Genomic DNA, 6,000 nt, shown 5'->3' on the forward strand with positions numbered 1-6,000 from the left:
TGACATGTGGCAAGACGCTCCTCGGGGCGCGTGTTGCTTGGACCTCTCTCCTGGAAGCGCTCAGTCAGACCCAGTGTTGACATGTGTCAAGACGCTCCTCGGGCGTTTCTTGCTTGGGCCTCTCTCCTGGAGGCGCTCAGTCAGACCCAGAGGTGACATGTGGCAAGATGCTCCTCGGGCCTCTCTCCTGGAGGCGCTCAGTCAGACCCAGTGTTGACATGTGGCAAGACGCTCCTCGGGGCGCGTCTTGCTTGGGCCTCTCTCCTGGAGGTGCTCAGTCAGACCCAGTGTTGACATGTGGCAAGACGCTCCTCGGGGCACGTCTTGCTTGGGCCTCTCTCCTGGAGGCGCTCAGTCAGACAGAGTGCTGACATGTGGCAAGACGCTCCTCCGGGCGCGTCTTGCTTGGGCCTCTCTCCTGGAGGCGCTCAGTCAGACCGAGTGCTGACATGTGGCAAGACGCTCCTCCGGGCGCGTCTTGCTTGGGCCTCTCTCCTGGAGGCGCTCGGTCAGACCGAGTGCTGACATAAGGCAAGACGCTCCTCGGGGCGCGTCTTGCTTGGGCCTGTCTCCTGGAGGAGCTCAGTCAGACCCAGTGGTGACACGTGGCAAGACGCTCCTCGGGGCGCATCTTGCTTGGGCCTCTCTCCTGGAGGCGCTAAGTCAGACCCAGTGTTGACACGTGGCAAGACGCTCCTCGGGGCGCGTCTTGCTTGGGCCTCTCTCCTGGAGGCGCTCAGTCAGACCCAGTGTTGACATGTGTCAAGACGCTCCTCGGGGCGCGTCTTGCTTTGGCCTCTCCTGGAGGCGCTCAGTCAGACCGAGTGCTGACATGTGGCAAGAAGCTCCTCGGGGCGCGTCTTGCTTGGGCTTCTCTCCTGGAGGCCCTCAGTCAGACCCATTGTTGACATGTGGCAAGACGCTCCTCGGGGCGCTTCTTGCTTGGGCCTCTCTCCTGGAGGCGCTCAGTCAGACCCAGTGGTGACATGTGGCAAGACGCTCCTCGGGGCGCGTATTGCTTTGGGGCATTCTCCTGGATGCCCTCTGTCAGACCCATTGTTGACATGTGGCAAGACGCTCCTCGGGGCGCATCTTGCTTGGGCCTCTCTCCTGGAGGCGCTCAGTCAGACCGAGTGCTGACATGTGGCAAGACGCTCCTCCGGGCGCGTCTTGCTTGGGCCTCTCTCCTGGAGGCGCTCAGTCAGACCCAGTGTTCACATGTGGCAAGACGCTCCTCGGGGCGCTTCTTGCTTGGGCCTCTCTCCTGGAGGCGCTCAGTCAGACCCAGTGTTGACATGTGTCAAGACGCTCCTCGGGGCGCGTCTTGCTTGGGCCTCTCTCCTGGAGGCGCTCAGTCAGACCGAGTGCTGACATGTGGCAAGACGCTCCTCGGGGCGCGTCTTGCTTGGGCTTCTCTCCTGGAGGCCCTCAGTCAGACCCATTGTTGACATGTGGCAAGACGCTCCTCGGGGCGCGTCTTATTTGGGCCTCTCTCCTGGAGGCCCTCAGTCAGACCCAGTGTTGACATGTGGCAAGACGCTCCTCGGGGCGCGTCTTGCTTGGGCTTCTCTCCTGGAGGCCCTCAGTCAGACCCATTGTTGACATGTGGCAAGACGCTCCTCGGGGCACGTCTTGCTTGGGCCTCTCTCCTGGAGGCGCTCAGTCAGACAGAGTAGTGACATGTGGCAAGACGCTCCTCGGGGCGCGTCTTGCTTGGACCTCTCTCCTGGAGGCACTCAGTTAAACCGAGTAGTGACATGTGGCAAGACGCTCCTCGGGGCGCGTCTTGCTGGTGCCTCTCTCCTGGAGGTGCTCAATCAGACCCAGTGGTGACACGTGGCAAGACGCTCCTCGGGGCGCATCTTGCTTTGGCCTCTCTCCTGGAGGAGCTCAGTCAGACCCAGTGGTGACACGTGGCAAGACGCTCCTCGGGGCGCATCTTGCTTGGGCCTCTCTCCTGGAGGCGCTAATTCAGACCCAGTGTTGACATGTGGCAAGACGCTCCTCGGGGCGCGTCTTGCTTGGGCCTCTCTCCTGGAGGCGCTCAGTCAGACCCAGTGTTGACATGTGGCAAGACACTCCTCGGGGAGCGTCTTGCTTGGGCCTCTCTCATGGAGGCCCTCTGTCAGACCCAGTCCAATCAACAGCCCCTACAACCACAAAAAGGAATGGAGTCATTAGCACTTATGGTTTTTAAATGGCACCCAGAATTATGTTGCACGAAGCACAATTTCACATCATTCTGGGTCCATTTGTGTGAAAACAAGGTCCAATCAGGCTGAAACGTTACAAGAAGGTAGAATCTATTGAGTTGTAAGTGATCTGAACGTTTCATGATGATCGCACTTTCCTATAGGGGGTCAAACCATGTCCCAAAGGTCACCGGGCCTGGTGTCACTTTAAAGAAGTAGTCCAGTTACACCTTTGTGGGCTTATAACTTGGCTTCTGAATATCCTAGAGAGGTCAGGTTTGTTTTAGAGTACTCCAATTAACAGCCCCCATTACCCTAAAAAGGAATGGAGTCATTAGCACTTATGGTTTTTAAATGGCACCCAGAGTTATTTTGCACGAAGCACAATTTCACATCATTCTGGGTTCATTTGTGTGAAAACAAGGTCCAATCAGGCTGAAACGTTACAGGAAGGTAGAATCTATTGAGTTGTAAGTGATCTGAACGTTTCATGATGATAGCACTTTCCTAAGGGGGTCAAACCATGTCCCAGAGGTCACCGGATCTGGTGTCAATTTAAAGAAGTAGTCCAGTTACACATTTGTGGGCTTATAACTTGGCTTCTGAGTATCCTAGAGAGATCAGGTTTGTTTTAGTGTACTCCAATCAACAGCCCCTACAACCACAATAAGGAATGGAGTCATTAGCACTTATGGTTTGTAAATGGCACCCAGAATTATGTTGCACGAAGCACAATTTCACATCATTCTGGGTCCATTTGTGTGAAAACAAGGTCCAGTCAGGCTGAAACGTTTCAAGAAGGTAGAATCTATTGAGTTGTAAGTGATCTGAACGTTTCATGATGATCGCACATTCCTATAGGGGGTCAAACCATGTCCCAAAGGTCACCGGGCCTGGTGTCACTTTAAAGAAGTAGTCCAGTTTCACATTTGTGGGCTTATAACTTGGCTTCTGAATGTCCTAGAGAGGTCAGGTTTGTTTTAGTGTACTCCAATCAACAGCCCCTACAACCACAAAAATGAATGGAGTCATTAGCACTTATGGTTTTTAAATGGCACCCAGAATTATGTTGCACGAAGCACAATTTCACATCATTCTGGGTCCATTTGTGTGAAAACAAGGTCCAATCAGGCTGAAACGTTACAAGAAGGTAGAATCTATTGAGTTGTAAGTGATCTGAACGTTTCATGATGATCGCACATTCCTATAGGGGGTCAAACCATGTCCCAAAGGTCACTGGGCCTGGTGTCACTTTAAAGAAGTAGTCCAGTTACATATTTGTGGGCTTATAACTTGGCTTCTGAATGTCCTAGAGAGGTCAAGGTTTGTTTTAGAGTACTCCAATTAACAGCCCCCATTACCCCAAAATGGAATGGAGTCATTAGCACTTATGGTTTTTAAATGGCACCCAGAATTATGTTGCATGAAGCACAATTTCACATCATTCTGGGTTCATTTGTGTGAAAACAAGGTCCAATCAGGCTGAAACGTTACAGGAAGGTAGAATCTATTGAGTTGTAAGTGATCTGAACGTTTCATGATGATTGCACATTCCTATAGGGGGTCAAACCATGTCCCAAAGGTCACCGGGCCTGGTGTCACTTTAAAGAAGTAGTCCAGTTACACATTTGTGGGGTTATAACTTGGCTTCTGAATATCCTAGAGAGATCAGGTTTGTTTTAGTGTACTCCAATCAACAGCCCCTACAACCACAAAAAGGAATAGAGTCATTAGCACTTATGGTTTTTAAATGGCACCCAGAATTATGTTGCACGAAGCACAATTTCACATCATTCTGGGTCCATTTGTGTGAAAACAAGGTCCAATCAGGCTGAAACGTTACAGGAAGGTAGAATCTATTGAGTTGTAAGTGATCTGAACGTTTCATGATGATAAGACTATCTTAAGGGGGTCAAACCATGTCCCAAAGGTCACCGGGCCTGGTGTCACTTTAAAGAAGTAGTGCAGTTACACCTTTGTGGGCTTATAACTTGGCTTCTGAATATCCTAGAGAGGTCAGGTTTAATTTAGTGTACTTCAATTAACAGCCCCCATTACCCCAAAAAGGAATGGAGTCATTAGCACTTATGGGTTTTAAATGGCACCCAGAATTATGTTGCATGAAGCACAATTTCACATCATTCTGGGTTCATTTGTGTGAAAACAAGGTCCAATCAGGCTGAAACGTTACAGGAAGGTAGAATCTATTGAGTTGTAAGTGATCTGAACGTTTCATGATGATAGCACTTTCCTAAGGGGGTCAAACCATGTCCCAAAGGTCACCGGATCTGGTGTCAATTTAAAGAAGTGGTCCAGTTACACATTTGTCGGCTTATAACTTGGCTTCTGAATGTCCTAGAGATATCAGGTTTGTTTTAGTGTACTCCAATCAACAGCCCCTACAACCACAAAAAGGAATGGAGTCATTAGCACTTATGGTTTGTAAATGGCACCCAGAATTATGTTGCACGATGCACAATTTCACATCATTCTGGGTCCATTTGTGTGAAAACAAGGTCCAATCAGGCTGAAACGTTACAAGAAGGTAGAATCTATTGAGTTGTAAGTGACCTGAACGTTTCATGATGATCGCACATTCCTATAGGGGGTCAAACCATGTCCCAAAGGTCACCGGGCCTGGTGTCACTTTAAAGAAGTAGTGCATTTACACCTTTGTGGGCTTATAACTTGGCTTCTGAATATCCTAGAGAGGTCAGGTTTAATTTAGAGTACTCCAATTAACAGCCCCCATTACCCCAAAAAGGAATGGAGTCATTAGCACTTATGGTTTTTAAATGGCACCCAGAATTATGTTGCACGAAGCACAATTTCACATCATTCTGGGTTCATTTGTGTGAAAACAAGGTCCAATCAGGCTGAAACATTACAGGAAGGTAGAATCTATTGAGTTGTAAGTGATCTGAACGTTTCATGATGATAGCACTTTCCTAAGGGGGTCAAACCATGTCCCAAAGGTCACCGGATCTGGTGTCAATTTAAAGAAGTAGTCCAGTTACACATTTGTGGGCTTATAACTTGGCTTCTTAATGTCCTAGAGAGATCAGGTTTGTTTTAGTGTACTCCAATCAACAGCCCCTACAACCACAAAAAGGAATGGAGTCATTAGCACTCATGGTTTGTAAATGGCACCCAGAGTTATGTTGCACGAAGCACAATTTCACATCATTCTGGGTTCATTTGTGTGAAAACAAGGTCCAATCAGGCTGAAACATTACAGGAAGGTAGAATCTATTGAGTTTTAAGTGATCTGAACGTTTCATGATGATTGCACATTCCTATAGGGGGTCAAACCATGTCCCAAAGGTCACCGGGCCTGGTGTCACTTTAAAGAAGTAGTCCAGTTACACATTTGTGGGGTTATAACTTGGCTTCTGAATATCCTAGAGAGATCAGGTTTGTTTTAGTGTACTCCAATCAACAGCCCCTACAACCACAAAAAGGAATAGAGTCATTAGCACTTATGGTTTTTAAATGGCACCCAGAATTATGTTGCACAAAGCACAATTTCACATCATTCTGGGTCCATTTGTGTGAAAACAAGGTCCAATCAGGCTGAAACGTTACAGGAAGGTAGAATCTATTGAGTTGTAAGTGATCTGAACGTTTCATGATGATAGCACTATCCTAAGGGGGTCAAACCATGTCCCAAAGGTCACCGGGCCTGGTGTCACTTTAAAGAATTAGTGCAGTTACACCTTTGTGGGCTTATAACTTGGCTTCTGAATATCCTAGAGAGGTCAGGTTTAATTTAGTGTACTTCAATTAACAGCCCCCATTACCCCAAAAA

This window comes from Nothobranchius furzeri, chromosome 7 (assembly GCF_043380555.1).
Source record: "Nothobranchius furzeri strain GRZ-AD chromosome 7, NfurGRZ-RIMD1, whole genome shotgun sequence".
Taxonomy (NCBI): domain Eukaryota; kingdom Metazoa; phylum Chordata; class Actinopteri; order Cyprinodontiformes; family Nothobranchiidae; genus Nothobranchius; species Nothobranchius furzeri.